The following is a 21,749-nucleotide window of genomic DNA, read 5'->3' as shown; positions in this document are numbered from 1 at the left end:
GTGACTGGCTTAGCAGTCCAAGCCTCAAGTGTGTGGAGCACCAGTCACACATGCGTCATTAACAGTGTCATAGCAATTATAGGCAAAGAAGCCTTTCTTTGCATTAACTTAATAGTGAAGGGGAGAGCCCATCTCTGATGGTAGATCATTAACCTAAGTATTAGAAAATTTCCACCTTTCCTAGCTATTAACTGTGTAACCTTAGGAAGGTTATTTGACTTTTCTGTACCTAGGTATTCCCAACTGACAAAATGGAGATATGAATAGTTCTATCTTATGCAACATTAGAAAAATGTTCAGGTTCAACTATTAAGTACTACTAACACTATTTCCAGAAAACTACCAACATCTGATAATGGAACCCTCCCTATGAATATTCAAAAGACTTCATGGAATGTTTTATATGTGGGATCTAATAAACTAACCTGAAGATCAAGGATTGCTGTAATCCTTCTATTCTGCAAATTCCTAATATGAGTATATAATTTATCTAAACTAGAGTATCTAAACTAGAACAGTACAAGGGATTGACTTAATAGTCACACCAGGGCAGTGACAATAGTAATAATAATAATAATAATAATAATAATAATAATAATCTCAAAATCAATCATGAGCTTAATGTAAAAACTAAAACTAAAAAACTTTTAAAGAAAAAAAGGAAAATCGTCAAAGTTCTTCAGCAAAGTATTTTAAGACTTGACAGAAAAAGTAAGATCCATAAAAGGAAAAATTGACAAATTGGATCTAATCAAGTTTAAAGTCTTGTACTCTACAAAAGCTCATAAGAGCATGAGAAAACAAGCTACAGATTGGAAGACAGTTTCAATCACATATCTGACAAAAGACTAGTATTTAAAATACATAAAGAACTCACACAATTCAACAACAACAAAAAAAATCTAATAAGAAAATGGGCAAAAGACATTAACATGTATTTCACCAAAAAGTATATACAGATGGCACATAAGCACATGAAAAGGTGTTTAGCATTATCAATCATCAGGGAAATACAAATTAAAGCCACATTACAACACACTGATTAGAATGGATAAAATAAAAAATATTGACAACACCAAATGTCACTGAAAATACAGAGAAATTGAATTGGTCCCACATTGGTGGAGAATGAAGAATGATATAGACACTCTGGAAAACAATTTAGCAGTTTTTTTTAATTGGACATGTAATTACTGTTTCACCAAACAATTTCATTCTTTGGCATTTATCTCTGTGAAATGAAAATTTATGATCCCACAAAAACCTATACCAGAGTATTCATAGCAGCTTTATTTTTAATGGTCCCTAACTGTAGATAGCCATCATGTGCTTCAGCACGTTAATAGTTAAAAATTCTGGTACTCCATACAATAGGATACTACTTGAAATTAAAAAGCAACAGTCTACTAATACACACAATGACTAGGAAGAATCTCCAGAAATCATTTTGAGTGAAAAAAAAATTTGAAAAGATTGTACCAAATTATTCCATTTATATAAAATTTTGAAATGACAAACTATTAGAAATAGAGAACATGTTTGCCAGTGTTTAGGCCAGAGATGGGATACAGGATGCAAAAAGATGGATATGGTCCTAAAAGGGTAACAGGAAAGATCCTTGTGATGAAAGTGTTAATTTCCTTGACTGTGGCAGTGGATGCACAAACCTACACATAAGATAAAATTGTATAAAGCTTCTGTACACACAAACAAATGAGTTAGAGTAAAGCTAGAGAGGTATAGACAAAATGGGTGGATTATATCAATGTTAATATCCTGGTTTTCATATTTTACTATTATTTTGCAAATGTTATCACTGGGGTAAACTGAATACAGAGTATGTAGGATCTCTTTGCATTATTCCTTCCAACTAACATAATTAACAAGTATATCAGTAATAGTGCCAAATAAAAATGAATTGCAAGAGTGACAATGAAACAATGCCCCACATAAGACCAGAAAATAAGAAAAATCTATTTTCTGTCTATGCCTTATTAATTTTAGTGCCTCAGATTTCTCCTAGCAAAAAGATAAGGGAGCCTTCCCAAATTTCAGTATAAGAGCTTTGGCAAATTTTGCGTTAATTTACCTAGGAAACAAGCACATGTAAAGGTGAGAATTAACCTTTCTCAGAAACAAGCACTACATATTTGTAATATATGATCTATCACCTGTAAGCATTGCTACTACCTTACCCTTCCTATGTAATAACCCGAAAGAGTAGTTTTCTCCTCCATGAGAACCTGGCTACCACTTGATGGCTCTCTCTGCTTTCCAGGGAAAATTTTGTGATTATATTACATTAGATTGGGTCCCATTACCTATAATCTTTATCTTTACCCTCACAATAAATCAACACACCATAGAAATGGACAGAATTTACAGTTACCTCATTTTTTCACCAGAGTATCACATTTCCCCTCATCTCTCTCTTCCTCAAGCCTCATGAATCTGTTCTTCACAAAGTTATGCCACACCTCCATAACTATACCTTCCTTCTCCATCAACATATTGAAACCTTTATCCATTAGAGCTGGTCTCTGCTAGATTTTACTCCTTCAAATGTAAATAGCTGATATGTGTAAGCTTTATTAAATTCCCAAAAGGGCACCTATTTATGAAAAAATAAGATTTAAAGCAGAAAATCTTAGAGGCTGGGATCTTACAATGTTTCACACCAGGACACTAGGCAAAGCAAAGCAGTAGATATTTGAGGTCTCCAGTCAGATGATTCTGTTAATCACCACTAGAGCTAAGTATCTTGGGATTCAGTTAAACTACAGAATTTTCAGCATCAAAAGAATGAATGAGTTGACACCTTAAAATTATTCAAGCCATAAATAATAAACCCACTAAAATAATGATTTCCTTTATGGGTGCAGGCTTTCTTCAACTTCTTTTCCAAAATAAAGGCATGTTTTTTAAAATATAATTGTAATCCCAAACTATGAAATGATCACATTAATAGTCAAATAATAATATTGGTCTGATAAAGCCTAATGTAAATATTTATGCAAGTTTCATAAAAACTAACTTTTTTTTTAATCAGATGTGCTATTTGAGAGACATTTAAAATTTAATTTGCAAAACTTTTTCTGCCTAGGATAATTACTATATTAATTCTATTTTTACAATCCAATGAATATTGTACTTAAATCCAACCAATTTTTTTTAAATGACAGAAAAGAAAATGTCTGTAGGCATTTTTTATTTCAAATCAAGTGAGATAAATTAAACATACTAGGAATTATCATTACTGTGCTATTTGAAGGCAAACTTTGTTCATATAAGAAATTTAAAAAGAGGTTCACTTTAAATAAGGCTCAATGTATTGGGGGAGAAAAATAAGCAATACAGAAATATTGGCAGCAAAGCATAATAAATAATTTACTGTTAATTTATTATGTTAAAATAAATAATTTTTTAAGAAAAAGTCATTTACAATGATTACCTTAACCTCAAATTTGTCAAGATAACTAATTTTCAAAATACCCTATTTATATCCTCATAGCCTCCTAAAACTGTTCTAGATAACAAGTGAAGTAATCAAACAATTTAAAGAATAAGCAATTCCTTTGGATTGAAGGGGTCCCTCAATCAACATGGAAATCCTTTCATAATATATTTATCAAGTTGTCATGTAAACTGGACTTGAATACCTTGAATAAAAAGGAATTCCATTTCTAGGACAAATGGTTACATTTAAGACTAGGTATGACATTAACAATTCAGATACATATATAAAGTAAAACCTATGTGCTTCTAACTTTCACTCAGTTAATACTAGTTCTCTGTTATGGAGTCATTCTTAGAAAGCTTAAATTTAATTCCACAATAAATCTGAAAAAGCTATAATTTCTCAGCTGACTCTTCTAGTCATTAAGTTAAAACATCAGTTGCTCCTTGCAGTGTGTTTCATATTATATGATTCCAGTGCCTTTGATCATCATGGAAACACTCCTCTAAGCAGATTTCTATTACCCTATAATCCATTTAAATTATGATACCAAAAAATTAATGCAATATTGCCTGTAAGAATGAAGAGTAGCCCAATGCTATCACTATCCTCCCATTGGAGATTTCTTAAAATGTACCCTAAGAATGGTCTCTTTTATTTACAATATCAGATTCAAACTTGTGTCAGATCTCTTCATTAATTTTTTGACATCCCATGTCCATTTTACCAATAAATCCTATCAGCTTTTCCTTCAAATAAATTCAGAATCCAGAGCAGTCTCTCACGAGAGTTTAACAGCGAGAAATGGAGTGTCTCATGTTGGTTCAAGCCACCATTATCTGTCACTTAGACCATTGCAACAAGGTCCTAAATGGTCTCTGTTTCAAATCTTATCCATTATAGTCTATATATATTCCATACACTGCTAAAGTGTTACAGTGGGCCTTTAAAAAGTCAACTCATGTCCTCTACCCAAAACCTTCCAATGTCTTTTCTTCCCACTCAAAGTGTGGATTTGGATTGTCCATGTATACTAAAATATATGCTCAATGAGGGTATGGATTTTTGTCAGTTTGTTTGCTGCTTTATCACCAGTCATTAGAATAGTGCTAGGCATTTGAAAATAGGTAATAATTAATTGTGATGAAGGTAATAAAACCACTTTCATAATTGCTGCAATACCTAATGCATAGCTCTTCCAACTGCTATCTTAGATTTTATTGTAGGACATTGTTGAGTTTCATCTTGCATATGGAGTTTTACCTTTAAAAATCTAATACAACTTAACATGTATGTGGGCTAATTAGACAATAAACCAGTTGGATAATGTTCAAAACTCAATACATTTTCCTGTATAGTAATGAAAATCAATTATAAACTACAGTGGAAGAATGCTTTCCTTCAAAACACTAATGGAAAATATAATTAGCCTATCAAGAAACTTTGAAAGAAATAGAAAAACATATCAAGAACTACAAAATTGTACTTATAACCAGTAATGATTTTCACAAATGGAAAAATAAGACTTGTTATGTGATAAATACTGTGAAGCTGTCCATTTCTCTGCAATTAATTAATAAACCAAATGAAACAAGCCACTATACAACAATAAGATACTCAAGATAATGTGGAGAAATCTATTCACTTTATTTTGGTGGATTAGCTTCCAGCATATTAGTTTAAGGAAAGTTTTGAAAAACAAATGTAAAATTTAATGAATCAAGCCAAGTTAAGACAAGTTTAGGCCTACCAGATAGCAGTGAACATTTATTTTTAACCAATAGAAACATAATTAAACTTTAAAAATCACAATTTTAGATTTAACCATGTTTAAGCCTATCATTATCTTCAAGTTCAATGTTTTTCAGCCAATAAATGAATATCCACACATAATCAGCATAATTCATACTCTCAGTGTTTTATTTTAATACTGTAGTCAACCAATATAATCTAAAATGTTGCAGTGCAAATCATTGACAAAATGTTGATTATGACAATCTTTCTTAAGTCTGCTATAAATTGTCTTTCAAATTCATACTTACTGAGCTTATTTCTGAATATTTCTGAGAGTAAAGTTTAAACATGGTTTTCCCTTTAGAGATTCCTATCATATTTTCTATCACTGCTTTAAAGTACCCTACATGTAGTGAGAATACGTATATGCAATAATGTAATTTTTATATAATCTATTTGCTATTTCCCCATATTGTCTGTGAACAGTTTATAAGAAGTTGCCTCAAACTCCTGACTAATATAGAGATACTATTTCCTTACCACATTCTAATCTAAAAATATATAAATTATATAAGATACTGACACAAGTAGTTTAAAATGGCTTGTCCTTTGCCCATTCACATGGATTCTAGTTATCACTTTTTCATTTTTCATGTTATCCTAAACCTTTTTTTTAACAATGTCTTCTAAACTTTTCTCATATGTTGACTTCAAGCTCACAGTCTCTTCATTTTCTGGTTATTTGATTTGGTTTATTTCCCATTTTCTGGAACCTCCCCCAATCTCCTTATCTCTCTAAAGCCCTGACAGAGCTTCATTAATCATATTTAAGTATACACAAACAGTGCTCTGAGTCATAACTGCAAACTTTACTTGGTTAAGTTTTGTTCTAATTATTTCATGTTGGCTCTCATATTCCTCTTCTCTGACTTCCTGGATATATGCTTTATTTCAAGTTTATGTTATGGTCACACCAACTTGACAGCATCAGAATTAGTATTTCATTAGGAAGTTCATGTAATATTACATAGTGAATTTTTATAACAATATTTCTATTTAAAGATAACTTCAGAGACAGATGAATTAATCAGTTCACAAGGAAAGAAACTACTTGAGCAACTAGAATTGTCAGACTTAACAGATCCGTCCCTTTAAAGAATTTTGCCATGTCATTATTTCTGCCACACAGGAAACTCTTGTGTTACCTGTGTGATGACCATGAAAATGTAGTTTAAAACTTGGTTTTCCCTTTTAACATGTTCCTGTCACATCTCCTGTACCACTTTATGATATCCTTCTTACAGTGAACTTACATATACACAGCATGGTAATGGTAATGGTGTATACTGCACCTTTGATTCTTCAATAACAGAACCCAGCCCAAAATTTAACTAAGGCATTCCACATTCTAACAGCGAAATGGAGAGGTAAATCTAATTGAAAGAAAGATTAGTAAGAGTTTAATAAATAAAAATATGTATATTCAAATGTGATATTGTGCTTAATAAAATTATGAATTTTTTTCTTTTCTTTTCTTTCTTTTTCTGTTTTATTTTTAAATGAGAATTGTAAGTCCAGGCATATGAACCATATGATGAGCATTGCTTCTGAGAGAATTCATGTTGCATTTGTGGGTGTGTGTTTGTGTGCATGTATAAAAATTTAACATTATGTGTGAAGAGGGAGAAAATGCTCTTAAAAAGAAGTAATCAAATATATATTCATGCATGATGATTATTCTCTTTTAAGTAAAATTGGGATTAACAGAAATATTAAAAGTATAGAATAAAATAAGCTATTTGCAGGTATATTTTGAAATACTATGCAGGTATATAAGGAAAGATTTTATAATTTTTTAATAGCAGTAAAAATATATTGTAACCTCAAATGAAAACCAAAAATATTAAATTTCTAAATTATACATAGAGTATGACATCTGCTATAAAAAGGAAGATACTGAAGGGAGTGAATGAAAAATTATTACAATGTTTACTTTAAATTATAAAATAATGAAAATTTTTATTCTCTTTAATCTTTCTGAGTTTTCTAAATTCCTAGCTTGTTCTTTTTCAATAGTTATGTATATAGTTTATTACTTGATAAACATTAGCAAAAGAACACAATTTTGAAAAGAAAATAACAGAATGGTAATAATGACAATTCAATGTCCAAACTTTCTGTATCTAATAAAATTTCATATTATACTATAATTAGAAAGATAACTATTTTTGTTTTCAACTAGAAACTCTAGTTCTACATATCTATGTAATTACTTATTCTCCAAAAGAATAATTGTAACAACAAAATGTCATTTACCCAGATTTTAGATCTGATTTGAATCCTAACCCCACAAAGAAGCCATGATTCCACTCCATTATTCCAACAATGAAATGAGAACATGAAAACACAAGATTGATGTGTTTGCTTAAAAAGAGCTAATATGTCATGCTTGGCTAATGCTGCTCAATTTCATCCATGATAAAGAGAAGAAAATGCTGATAATGTAGCTTCTACTGTGCATACTTCAGTGACAGAAAGTGACATGAGAGCACAGAATTTGGTATTCTCTTCAGAGTCAATCTCTGAACCATGTTGCTCTGGACAAGTCATCTTTTAATTATTTGTAGAGCAATGAGCAACTTGATGTATCAATAGTCAAATCTAGCTCAAAATTTAATTAAGGCATTACAGGTTCAAATAACTAAATGGATATGTAGACCTAATCAAAAAGAAGGAAGGGAGGGACAGAGAGACAAATGGAAGGAATGAACTTAAGAAAACTTTGTGGAGTAATAACTGACAAAACTAAAATATTCAGACAACAATATTTATTTTAAGACCCTATCCTTTCCACCTACACTATCTGTCTTTTCCAAAATCCCCAAACAACCACAGTAAAACAAGTTATAATTTAATCAAGTGTGTGTGCTTTACATCTCTGTACACAACCTGTATGTCTGATACCAACATAATTTTTGTAGGAACCAACTCTTTTCCTCTATGATGGCAACCTAAACCTATTACACATCTATCTTCAAAACATTTCTAGTTCCCCACAAAATCCTGTAACAATCGACTTTTCTGAATTGCATTGAATTATGAAATCCTCACCTATACACTATAAAATGGGGGATATTATTTCTTCTTGCCTTTGTTTTAATGTTTACATCATCTTTCCTCATTACAGAGCCTGCTGAAAAATCCTTGTCCTTACTAACACACAATTATTGAGCCATTAGGTCATGTGTGCTCATTTTTAGCCCTTTAATGAGAGGTGAGTGGTATATATCTAATATATTAGTGGTATATATCTAATATATTAGATATTATATATCTACTATATTAGTGCTGGAGTGGGCTGGCTTTTCTGAGGTGCCCTTGCTTGCCTCAGTATTTTTCTTAGCTCTTTCTGCCTTGTTAATTTTGATGAACTGTTCTGAAATACATCCAAATATTTGGTGGTCAAAAAGGACTTTGGTGGGTTCAGGGGAGTTCCTAGAATAAGTACCTGTTTAGTATCCATGTATTAAACCTCCTTTAAATGAACAGTGAGGTAGTCTCCCAAATTTTCTTGCTAAAGTTCAGAATTTAGACACAAATGCTCACCCAGTACCAGTGTTCATATAGCTTCACACTACATGGAATAGGATGGATGTTACCATCATTAGCTGATTTCCTACCATGCCCTAATTTCCTTTTTATTGCTTCCCAGGCTAATTGCACAGCCATGCCACTAGTTTGCTGTTTAGTTATCTTTTCTTACTGTTGTAACTGCACCTTGCTCACCAATCCAAATTATTTATTTATTTATTTATTTTTACTTATATATGCTGGTATATATTTGTAGAAATGTCAAGTGATTTATATGAGCTAAGGCACATTAGAGTCCTGTATTCCTCCTAGCTGCAGGAATGCATATTACTAAATCTGAATTGTAGAGTGATGGTTTTCAAGCTAGTCATTTTTATGGCTTTGTTACTTGTTTTTAAGCAGAGGAGGGATAAAAGCCTTACCTAAATTTTCTGAGTCATGAACCTGTCTCTTCTTTCCTTAATCGCACAACACAGTGGAATTACTATGTATCTGAAAGGACTATGAGCAGAGCTGTTATCTCAGCACGTTTCCAGGGGCACCTCCTGGCATGAATCCAATGCATGTTGCAAACTAAGGAAGACTTAAGATTAGTCACTGGCAACTCATTGTTAACACTCGTATATTCTCCTATTTCATCCATGGAGAGCTAAAGCAATATATATTTAGTATGAGAAAACTATAAATGTTCTAGAAGAATAAAATTGGAGAACACAATAAAAACATAATGAAAAGGAAGCAAGCATAACTATAAGGTTTGAGACTGAATACTGAGAATACTTCTAAGAAAATTCTTCATACAATTGAAACAAGTTGACATATACTATACTGTCCATTGTTAACCTTCATAATGGAAAGTATACAATAATCCTATTCAGGACTCTCATTTGGAATTCAAGATAATTTCAAGACAATGGTTCAATATTGAAAAAGGTTTGATGTCCAAAATTAATTGTTTAGGCAAAAAACAAAAGAAGACTTTTACTTGCTTACCTATGAATACAAAAATTAAAGACCTTAAAAAACATACATATAGCCACAGTGTAATATATTACTCTAAATTTATGAGATTTTTATCCTTCTATTGCATCTCATATAATTAATCAGAGACACTTTCCTTTGTATGGCCATAGAATTGGTTTATTGAACACTTACTAGTGATAAACACTATGCTTGACATGTGACGTTCATTATCATTTGCAGTCTTCTCATAAATCCTCTGAAGTAAATGCCCTCCTCTTGAAGCTGGCTGATTGAAGTTAAGTAATTTTTCCACAGTCACACTGTTAGTCCAATTGGAATTTGAACTCAGCAGTCTGCCTCCAGACCACCAGTTTATATGATTTCTTATGTAAAGAAGCTTAAATAGCATGAAGGTTTGTAGTGCCTAAGGAAAGAAAAGCCACATATATATAATTTGCATTGGCTTCCTTTTCTTTTATCTTTCCAGACACTTGTAAATATGATAGAAATTATATCAGATTCATAGTATATCCTTGGATCATGGGAAATGTTCAATAAGCATGGATAGTCACAGAATGAGAAAGGAAAAGAGAAAGAGAAATTTATGATATAAGACTTATAGGTTATATATACATGTTAATGTATACATATATTATACACACCCAGACACACATTTGTGAAAAAGCTATGCAACTGTCATTGTGAAGATTAGTAAATGAAAATGACCCTATCTCCTTCATTACTTAGGAGATGATCCTAACTCCTAGCAGTTTCTGTATTTGTATCTAAATCAAGAAAAGGGTGTGCAAATTTGGATACCGGAGAAAGAGTTTGATAACAGCAATTCTCGTTAGTAATGCCACAAAGCCAAATTGAGTCTTATGGCATGTCAGTATGTCATGTTTGCTTCTCTTTCTTATCACATTCATAAGGATAATATTTAGTTGTTAAATAAGATAGAGATCACCTCAGAATCAGATAGTACTTTCAGGAACATGAGATACATGGTTCTGCAATGCCTGGGATAGTAAAACCAGGAGGCTCTGTTGAAGCTAATTTATAATCTTTGAGAGGAAGCATTAGCATGCTAATGGCAGTATTTAATAATCTCTTGTCCATTTTATCTGGAAAGGAAAGTGTTGGTAAAATATTTTGTTGGGGATACCAATGATAGTACAAGTTCCCCAGAGCTGCCATAAAGCACCACAAACTCAGTAGCTTAAAACAACAGATATTTATTGTTTCACAGTTCTGGAGGTCAGCAGTCCAAAGTCTGGAGGCCCTAGGGAAGAATACCTCTTTGCCTCTTCCAGCTTCTAGAAATTGTCAGCAGTTCTTGGCTCCCTTGGCTTGTGGCCACACCATTCTTCTCTTATCTCTGTCACTACATCACTTTCTTCTCCTCTCTGGCAAAGCTTCCTTCCATGTCTCTCACAAGGACACTTGTCATTGGGTTTACTGCCCGCCCTGAATGATCTCTTCAACTCAAGGGCCTTGACTTAATTACATCTGTGAGGAATCTTTTTCCAAAGAAAGCAAAATTCACAGGTTCTTGGGATTTGATGTGGGCATATCTTTTCAGGGATTGCTATTCAACCCACTACCTTGATTTAGAACACACAGGGGAAGGCGATGAAAATATACTGAACGTATGAATCAAGTAGGTCCTGAGGATGACGACATGCTCTATTGCAGGTCATTTTAAAAGGTTTAAAGGTATGCTTCCTTCCAGATTTTTTGGGTGCTAGATTAAGGAAGTGTTATATATGTGAGAGCAATGCCATTTAATCTCATGGAATCAGGTTCAAAACCCTCTAAAAAACTATTCTTCCCCTTTAAAATCAAGTCTCTAAGGTAATATAATAAAGCTTGGAGGGAATAGAAAAAAGAACACTTCAGCTCCTCATTTTTTCTTCTCTAACTAACTTACCCTTGTTGTGATTAAACTTACTTCTCCCATAATAATCTCATGTCTCCAGTTCATGAATGTTTTTGAATTAGTCTATCTTTGTTAGTGGAGACTGCTTCAATTGCTGTATTTTCAAATATGATGCAGATCCTTAATAAACATACAGACATGTTTAGATGCAGAAGATCTTGACAATGAAGTTTACGCCATATTCTGATAGATTTGTCACATTATCCATGGCTCTGGAGATGGTGTTAAAATGTCTTATAATTTAGCATATGCATTTAAACTATTAAAAATGTCCTATTTTCATTGTCAAAGTTTGAGGAATTTTGCTGCAATCGTCAGTAGTTCCACAAAGAGTTGCTTATAAATGTCAAAGAGTTTAATCTGTGTCTGAGTTTTACAAAGAATGAAATTTGTACAAAGTCTTTTCAACAAGATAATGAATCTATATATTTGAAGGCATATGAAACAGATATTTATTATGGAATAAATCAGACTCTTAAGCATCATATTACTGGGATTAATTAGTGTAATTAACTTGAGGAGAATTGGACACTACCAGTATCACATTTTCCCAATAAAGAAACCCTATCATTTGGACTTGAAATTTTAAACAATATGTGAATCAAGAGTTATACAAACTTCAATGTCTCTTTTCCAGATTTAGATTCAGAGGATGTACGTACACTCTGAAAACCACAATGTTCACCATTTCCTGTTCAATTTACTTTCAACCTCCTGCATTTTCTGAGAATGTGAAGGACAGAAGCAATCCATCCTTGTATAGTTTTATCTTTTCTGAGGAGATCTTTCAAATGTAAAGGAAAAACAAAAGACATTATACCAGCACTATATATTCATTTCTGTTAAGTCAAGATAATTGAAGTCTAGTGTGTTATAAAAAACAAATAGATTCTTCATTAAGCAAAATAACTAGAAACTTTAAAAAGCAATGAACTTACTCCCTTATATTAAAACACTTGAAAATATACTTCAATTTTCAGTTTGAACTAGATTTCATTTTCTCATTTACTGTTTGCAAAAATGCCTTTCTCAATGCTAACAGCATCTTTGATGGTGTCTGAAATTTGAATTAAGAACTCTAGTATGATGATTATAAATGCATATATTGAACTCCCATCATGAAGTCAATATACATAACTTTTCTTATACATAGGAAATTATGATTTACACTACATAACCATAGTAGAGTATATTAAATAATGAGCAGGGTGTGTGCTTGGTAAGCACTAGGACAAATGCCTAGCACAAGAATGGAAATGTGTATCATGAGAATCTAAAGTCAGTGAATATATTCTAAACTATCTTCCTAAATCAAGTCAATGGAGTCTCCACACAATGGTGAGATTCTTAATAGTAAACAAGCTTTCATATAATGGACTGTTCTACATTTATCCACTCAATCAAAAGAAGAGTAGATACTGACCAAAGTATGTCATCTAAAGATAATTTAAATGATCAGTATATTCCTATGAGCTTTGATATCTGTGTTATGGAAGACACTGGTATCTTAGAATTTTGCTAATTCTTTTCATCTCTCTCCAAATATGCACATACACAAGATATTTACAAAATTTTACAGAATTTTTACCCATTCAAGTCCCATTTAATTTCCTTGTAGGAAATGAACAATTCCAAGTATATATTGATATTCTTAATCACATATAAAATTTGGTCAAAAAACAATTAATAAGGGCAGAGAAGCCAAGATGGCGGCGTGAGTAGAGCAATGGAAATTTCCTCCCAAAATCATATATATTTTTGAAAATGCAACAAATACAACTAATCCTAACAGAGAGACCAGAAGATACAGTACAACAGCCAGGCAACATCTATATCTGCGAGAACTCAGCACCTCACGAAGTGGGTAAGATACAAGCCGTGGCCCGGCGGGACCCAAGTGCGCCCCCCACCCCAGCTTCTCAGCGGGAGAAGAGGAGTCAGAGCAGGGAAGGAGAGGGAGCCCAGGACTGCTAAATACCCAGCTCTAGTCATCCACACGGGGAGCGCAGACATACAGTGCGTGGTGTGCTGGATATTAGGGAAACAGAACAGTAAAATCTGCGAGCGGGTCCCCACAGCCGGCACCCCTGGGAAAAAAGAAAAGCGAGTGCTTTTTGAAAGTCTTAAAGGGACATGGGCCTCACAACTGGATGGCAGCATCCCGGCACACTCAGCCCAGCAGCTGGGAATCCCAGGAAACTCCAGGTGCCCTAACCCCCTGTGTGACAGTGCAGCTCTGAAGCTCCTCACAGCGATAAACAGCCTCCCATCCATTCCTCCTCCGGCATGGGACTGCCATAGCAGGGGAGTGACTGCAGGAGCGGCCGTGCCCACAGTAACAGAACAGACTCAGAGGCCCCGCTAGCACGCTGCAGCCCAGCACAGACAGAGGAAGCTGGAAAAGGGTGTGAAAGGTCACCTTTCTCACAGGAGAGCACACCTGGCGTGTCTGCCTCTCACCAAGGGACTTTGGGCTTCCCAGACAGCTTTCCTGCCCATGGCAGCCCAGGAAATAAAACAGGAAGCTGCTCCCCATGTGCAGGACATTGTTCTCCCAGCTGACACACGCACCAACTGCTTATGATTACCTCTATCGCCATGAAAAGGCAGAAGAATTTGATCCACTCCAGAATTACCCAGACAACCCCTGGGAGGAAGCCTGGAGAGGTAGATTTAACCAATCTTCCTGAAAAAGAATTCAAAATAAAGGTCATAACCATGCTGATGGGCCTGCAGAGAAATATGCAAGACCTAAAGGATAAAGTTAGCAGGGAGAATACAGAAATAAAACAATATCTGGAAGGACTTAAGAGTATACTGGATGAGGGGCAGGAGACCGTTAATGGAATAGAAATCAGAGAACAGGAAAACAGAGAAGCTGAGGCAGAGAGAGATAAAAAGATCTCCAGGAATGAAAGAATATTAAGAGAACTGTGTGATCAATCCAAACGGAACAATATTTGCATTATAGGGGTACAAGAAGAAGAAGAGAGAGAAAAAGAGATAGTGTTTTGAAGAAATAATTGCTGAAAACTTCCCCAAAATGGGGGAGGAAATAGTCTCTCAGACCATGGAGGCCCACAGAACTCCCAACACAAGGGACCCAAGGAAGACAACAGCAAGACACATAAAAACTAAAATGGCAAAGAACAGGGACAAGGACAGAGTATTAAAGACAGCCAGAGAGAGAAAAAAGGTCACCTACAAAGGAAAACCCATTGGGCTATCGTCAGACCTCTCAACAGAAACCTTACAGTCCAGAAGAGAATGACATGATATATTTAATGCACTGAAACAGAAGGGCCTAGAACCAAGAATACTGTATCCAGCATGATTATCATTTAAATATGAAGGAGGGATTAAACAATTCCCAGACAAGCAAAAGTTGAGAGAATTTGTCTCCCAGACCACCTCTACAGGATATTTTAAAGAGACTTCTCTAGATGGAAGCACTCCTAAGGCTAAATAGATGTCACCAGAGAAAATGAAACAGCAAAGAAAGCAGAACAACCAAATACTAACTAAAGGCAAAAAATAAAATCAACTACTCACAAAATCAGTCAAAGGAAACACAAAAGAGCACAGAATAACACACCTAACATATAAAGAATGGAGGAGGAGGAAAAAGAAGGGAGAGAAATAAAGAATCAACAGACTATCTTTATAATACATCAATAAGAGAGTTAACTTAGATGGCTAGATAGTAAAGAAGCTAACCTTGAACCTTTGGTAACCATGAACCTAAAAATGGCAATAAGTACAGATCTTTAAATAATCACCCTGAATGTAAATGGACTGAATGCAACAATCAAAAGACACAGAGTAATGGAATGGATAAAAAAGCAAGACCCATCTATATGAGGCTTACAAGAGACTCACCTCAAACCCGAAGACATACGCAGACTAAAAGTGAAGGGATGGAAAAAGATATTTCATGCAAACAATAGGGAGAAAAAAGCAGGTATTGCAGTACTTTTATCAGACAAAATTGACTTCAAAACAAAGAAAGTAACAAGAGATAATGAAGGACATTGCATAATGATAAAGGGCTCAGTCCAACAAGAGGATATAACCATTAAAAATATATATGCACCCAACAAAGGATCATTGACATAAGTGAAACAAATACTAACAGAATTAAAGGAGGAAATAGAATGCAATGCATTCTATTTCTTTTAGAAGACTTCAACACACTACTCACTCAAAGGACAGATCCACCAGACAGAAAATAAGTAAGGACACAGAGGCACCAAACAACACACTAGAATAGATGGACTTAACAGACATCTACAGAACTCTACACCCAAAAGTAGCAGGATACACATTCTTCTCAAGTGCATATGAAACATTTTCCAGAATGGATAACATACTATGCCACAAAAAGAGCCTCAATAAATTCTAAAAGACTGAAATTCTACCAACTAACTTCTCAGATGACAAAGTCATAAAACTAGAAATAAATTGTACAAAGAAAACAAAAAGGCTCACAAACACATAGAGGCTTAACAACATTCTCCTAAATAATCAATAGATCGATGACCAAATTAAAATAGAGATCAAGCAATATATGGAGACAAATGATGACAACAGCACAAAGCCCCAACTTCTGTGGGACAAAAGCGAAGGCAGTTCTAAGAGGAAAGTATATAGCAATCCAGGCCTATTTAAAGAAAGAAGAACAATCCCAAATGAATAGTCTAAAGTCACAATTATTGAAACTGGGAAAAGAAGAACAAATGAGGCCCAAAGTCAGCAGAAAAAGGGACAGAATAAAGATCAGTGAATAAATAAATAAAACTGAGAAGAATAAAACAATATAAAAAAATCAATGAAACCAAGAGCATGTTCTTTGAGAAAATAAACAAAGTAGATAAAGCCCTAGCCAGATATATTAAGAGAAAAAGACAATCTACACACATAAACCGAATCAGATATGAGAAAGGAAAAATCACTACGGACAACACAGAAATACAAAGAATTATTAGAGAATACTATGAAAATCTATATGCTAACAAGCTGGAAAACCTAGACGAAATGGACAACTTCCTAGAAAAATACAACCTTCCAAGACTGGCCAAGGAAGAAACAGAAAATCTAAACAGACCAATTACCAGCAAATAAATTGAATCAGTAATCAAAAAACTACCCAAGAACAAAACCCCCAGACCAGAGGATTCACCACTGAATTTTATCAGACATATAGGGAAGACATAATACACATTCTCCTTAAAGTTTTCCAAAAAATAGAAGAGAGAATACTTCCAAACTCAATCTGTGAAGCCAGCATCACTTTAATTCCAAAACCAGGCAAAGACACCACAAAAGAAGAAAATTACAGACCAATATCTCTGATGAACATAGATGCAAAAATACTCAACAAAATATAAGCAAATCGAATTCAAAAATACATCAAGAGAATCATACACCATAACCAAGTGGGATTCACCTCAGGGATGCAAGGTTGGTACAACATTCGAAAATCTATCAGCATCATCCACGATATCAACAAAATGAAGGACAAAAACCACATGATCATTTCCATAGATGCTGAAAAGCATTTAACAAAATTCAACATCCATTCATGATAAAAACTCTCAACAAAATGGGCATAGAGGGCAAGTACCTCAACATAATAAAGGCCATATATGACAAACCCACAGCCAACATCATACTTAACAGCAAGAAGTTGAGAGCCTTTCCTTCAAGATCGGGAACAAGACAGGAATGCCCACTCTCCCCACTGTTATTCATCATAGTACTGGAGGTACAAGTCACAGCAATCAGACAAAACAAAGAAATGCAAGGCATCCAGATTGGGAAAGAAGAAGTCAAACTACCTCTATTTGCAGATGACGTGATATTGTACATGAAAAACTCTAAAGAATCCACTCCAAAACTACTAGAACTGATATCTGAATTCAGCACAGTTTCAGGATACAAAATTAATACACATAAATCTGTTGCTTTCCTATACACTAACGATGAATTAACAGAAAGAGCAATCAGGAAAACAATTCCATTCACAATTGCATCAGAAAGAATAAAATACCTAGGACAAAACCTAACCAAGGAAGTGAAAGACCTATACCCTGAAAACTACAAGACATGTCTTAAGAGAAATTAAAGAGAACCCTAACAAATGGAAACTCATCCCAGGTTCTTGGCTAGGAAGAATTAATATTGTCAAAATGGCCATCCTGCCTAAAGCAATCTACAGATTCAATGCAATCCCTACCAAAATACCAACAGCATTCTTCAACAAATTGGAACAAATAATTCTAAAATTCATATGGGACTACAAAAGACCCCCAAATAGCCAAAACAATCCTGAGAAGGAAAAATAAAGTGGGGGAGATCTCACTTTCCAACTTCAAGCTCTACTACAAAGCCACCGTACAATTTGGTACTGGCACAAGAACAGAGCCATCAAGACAATTTGGTACTGGCACAAGAACAGAGCCACAGATCAGTAGAACAGAATAGAGACTCCAGACATTATCCCAAATATATATGGTTAGTTAATATACGATAAAGGAACCATGGACATACAATGGGGAAATGACAGCCTCTTCAACAGCTGGTGTTGGCAAAACTGGGCAGCTATATGTAAGAGAATGAAACTGAATCATTGTCTAACCCGATACATAAAAGTAAACTCCAGATGGACCAAAGACCTAAATGTAAGTCATGAAACCATAAAACTCTTAAGAAAAAACATAGGCAAAAATCTCTTGGACATAAATATGAGCAACTTCATGAACATATCTTCCCAGGCAAGGAAAACAAAAGCAAAAATGAACAAGTGGGACTGTATCAAGCTGAAAAGCTTCTGTACAGCAAAGGACACCACCAAGAGAACAAAAAGGCATCCTGCAGTATGGAAGAATGTATTCATAAATGACAGATCCAATAAAGGATTGACATCCAAAATATATAAAAAGCTCACATACCTCAACAAACAAAAAAGCAAATAATCCAATTAAAAAATGGGCAGAGGAGCTGAACAGACAGTTCTCCAAAGAAGAAATTCAAGTGGCCAACAGACACATGAAAAGATGCTCCACATCGCTAGTCATCAGAGAAATGCAAATTAAAACCACAATGAGATATCACCTCACACCAGTAAGCATTGCCACAATCCAAAAGACAAACAACAACACATGTTGGTGAGGTTGTGGAGAAAGGGCAACCCTCCTACACTGCTGGTGGGAATGTAAATTAGTTCAACCATTGTGGAAAGCAGTATGGAGGTTCCTCAAAAAGCTCAAAATAGAAATACCAGTTGACCCAGGAATTCCACTGCTAGGAATTTACCCTAAGAATGCAGCAGCCCAGTTTGAAAAAGACATATGCACCCATATGTTTATCACAGTACTATTTACAATAGCCAAGAAATGGAAGCAACCTAAGTGTCCATCAGTAGATGAGTGGATAAAGAAGATGTGGTACATATACACAGTGGAACATTATTCAGCCTTAAAAAGAAAATAAATCCTACCATTTGCAACAACATGGATGGAGCTAGAGGGTATATAAAGTACTCAGTGAAATAAGCCAGGCAGAGAAAGACAAGTACCAAATGATTTCACTCATATGTGGAGTATAAGAACAATGAAAAAAACTGAAGGAACAAAAGAGCAGCAGAATCACAGAACCCAAGAATGGACTAACAGTTACCAAAGGGAAAGGGACTGGGGAGGATGGGTGAGAAGTGAGGGATAAAGGCGGGTGCAGGAGAAGAAAGGGGGCCTTACGATTAGCATGTGTAATTGCGGGGGGCACAGGGAGGTCTGTGCAACACAGAGAAGACAAGTAGTGATTCTACAGCATCTTTCTACACTGATGGACAGTGACTCTAATGGGGTTTGTGGCGGGGACTTGATGATGGGGGGAGTCTAGTAAATGTAATGTTCCTCGTGTAATTGCAGATTAATGATTCCAAAAAAAAAAAAACTAAATAGCTGCAAAGGAAAAAATCAATTAATAAGTGGAAAAACAGGCAAATTACAAATAATCACAGAAATGCAGAGTATATTTGGGGTGGAGATAAATCAAAGGATATTTTGATTTTCTTGGTAAATGTGTTGAAATGTTAGCCTCCTATAGATACACATCTGTCTCCAGGATTACCTAGCTAGAGATCTATCTATACATTGATGGGGTCATTTTTTAACAGTGTGGTAATTTAAATGTTATATCCTTATCTAACATATAAAAAATAGTCACCAACACTCATCACTCATTAATGAATTTCTGAAGATGTCAAGTCATACAAAAGCTATGAATAATCAGGACAGTTTCATTTTGAGCCAATCTATTTCTTAGTACTTCATTGTAAACATTTTTACTTCATACATCCAGCAGTTTCAAATGGCAAAGCAGCTGGAGTTGTGAGGGGAAGATGTGGCATAAAGTATTAACATTTTCATTCTAACCAGCACTAAACTGTGAGAGTAGCAGCCTTACTTCTCATATGCTTAAATTCGTACCCACTGTGTATTTGTTTTCTCTAGGGACATCCTCCAGATTAGAGAAATTAATGAATAAAAGTATCTCCTATAGGTTCAGTTATATGTGGCACCTACAATTAACTGCACACATCACTATTTTAATAATTTAAAGATAAAATACTGTTAAAATTTCCATACTAACCAAAGCCATCTACAGATTCAAAGTAATCCCTATCAAAATTCCAATGGCATTTTTCATAGAAAAAGATAAAAAAATGGTAACAAAGTTTGTATGGACCACAAAAGACCCTGAACAGCTAGCTAATTGCAATTCTGACAAAAAACCAAAGCCAGAGGTATCACACTTTCTGATTTCAACCTATACTACAAAGCTACAGTAATTAAAATATTGTTGTACTGGCATAAAACTAGACACAAAGACCAATGTAACAGAACAGAGAGCCCAGAAGTAAACAACTCTTTATACAGTCAACTAATATTTATGAAGGGCACCCAGAATACTCAATGGAGAAAGGATAGTCTCTCCAATAAAAGGTGTTGGGAAAAATAAATAACCACATGCACAAAAATGGAACTGGATTCCTATCTTATACCACTCACAAGTATTATCTTGAAATGGATTAAAGCCTTAAACACAAGACTTGATAGTATAAAACCCCTAGAAGAAAAGAGAAAAGAAGCTTATAGATATTGGCCTTGTATATGACATTAAAACCACCAGTAAGAAAGCAAGAATAAACAAGTGGGACAACAAGACACTAAATGGCTTCTGCCCAGCAAAAGAATCAAATGACAAGCTAAAGAAAGGGAGAAAATATTTTCAAACCGTCCGTGTATCTGAGAAGGCATTAATATCCAAATACATAAAGAACTCAAACTCAGTACCAACAACAGCAACAATAAAAATTCAATTAAAAAATGGGCAGAGGCCCTGAGTAGACATTTTTTCCAAAGAAGACAACAAATGGTCAACAGGTACATGAAGAGATGCTCCACATCACTAATCATCAGGGAAATGCAAATCAAAACCACAAAGAGATATCATGTCACATCTCTTAGGATGGCTATTATCAAGAAGGTAAGAGATAACAAGTGTTGGCAAGGATGTGGAGAAAAGGTAACCCTGTGCACTGCTGGTGGGAATGTAAACCAGTGCAGCCACTGTGGGAAAAAGTATGGAGGTTCTTTCAAAATTCAAAATAGAAATACCATATTTTTAGCATTCTCACTTCTGGGTATATATCCAAAAGATATATACACAGTATTGAAAAGATATCTGTACTCCCATGTTTATTGCATCATTATTCACAATGACCAAGATATGGAAACAATCTTAGTGCCCATCAACAGATAAAGAAGATGTGCGATATGGAATGGAAATTCCATATTTCCATTAACACAATGGAAAGAAGAAAATCCTGCTATTTGTGACAAAATCGGTAAACCTTAAGGGAATTTATGCTAAGTGAGATAAGTCAGACAGAAAAAGACAAATACTGTTAGGATTTCATTTATATGTAAAATCTAAAAAAGAACAGAGTGAAAGGGTGTTCACTAGAGATTGAAGGGTGGAGATCAAGGAGATGTTCGTCAA

Source organism: Manis pentadactyla, chromosome 2, assembly GCF_030020395.1.
Source record: "Manis pentadactyla isolate mManPen7 chromosome 2, mManPen7.hap1, whole genome shotgun sequence".
Taxonomy (NCBI): Eukaryota; Metazoa; Chordata; class Mammalia; order Pholidota; family Manidae; genus Manis; species Manis pentadactyla.
Note: the sequence above shows the minus strand (reverse complement) of the source record.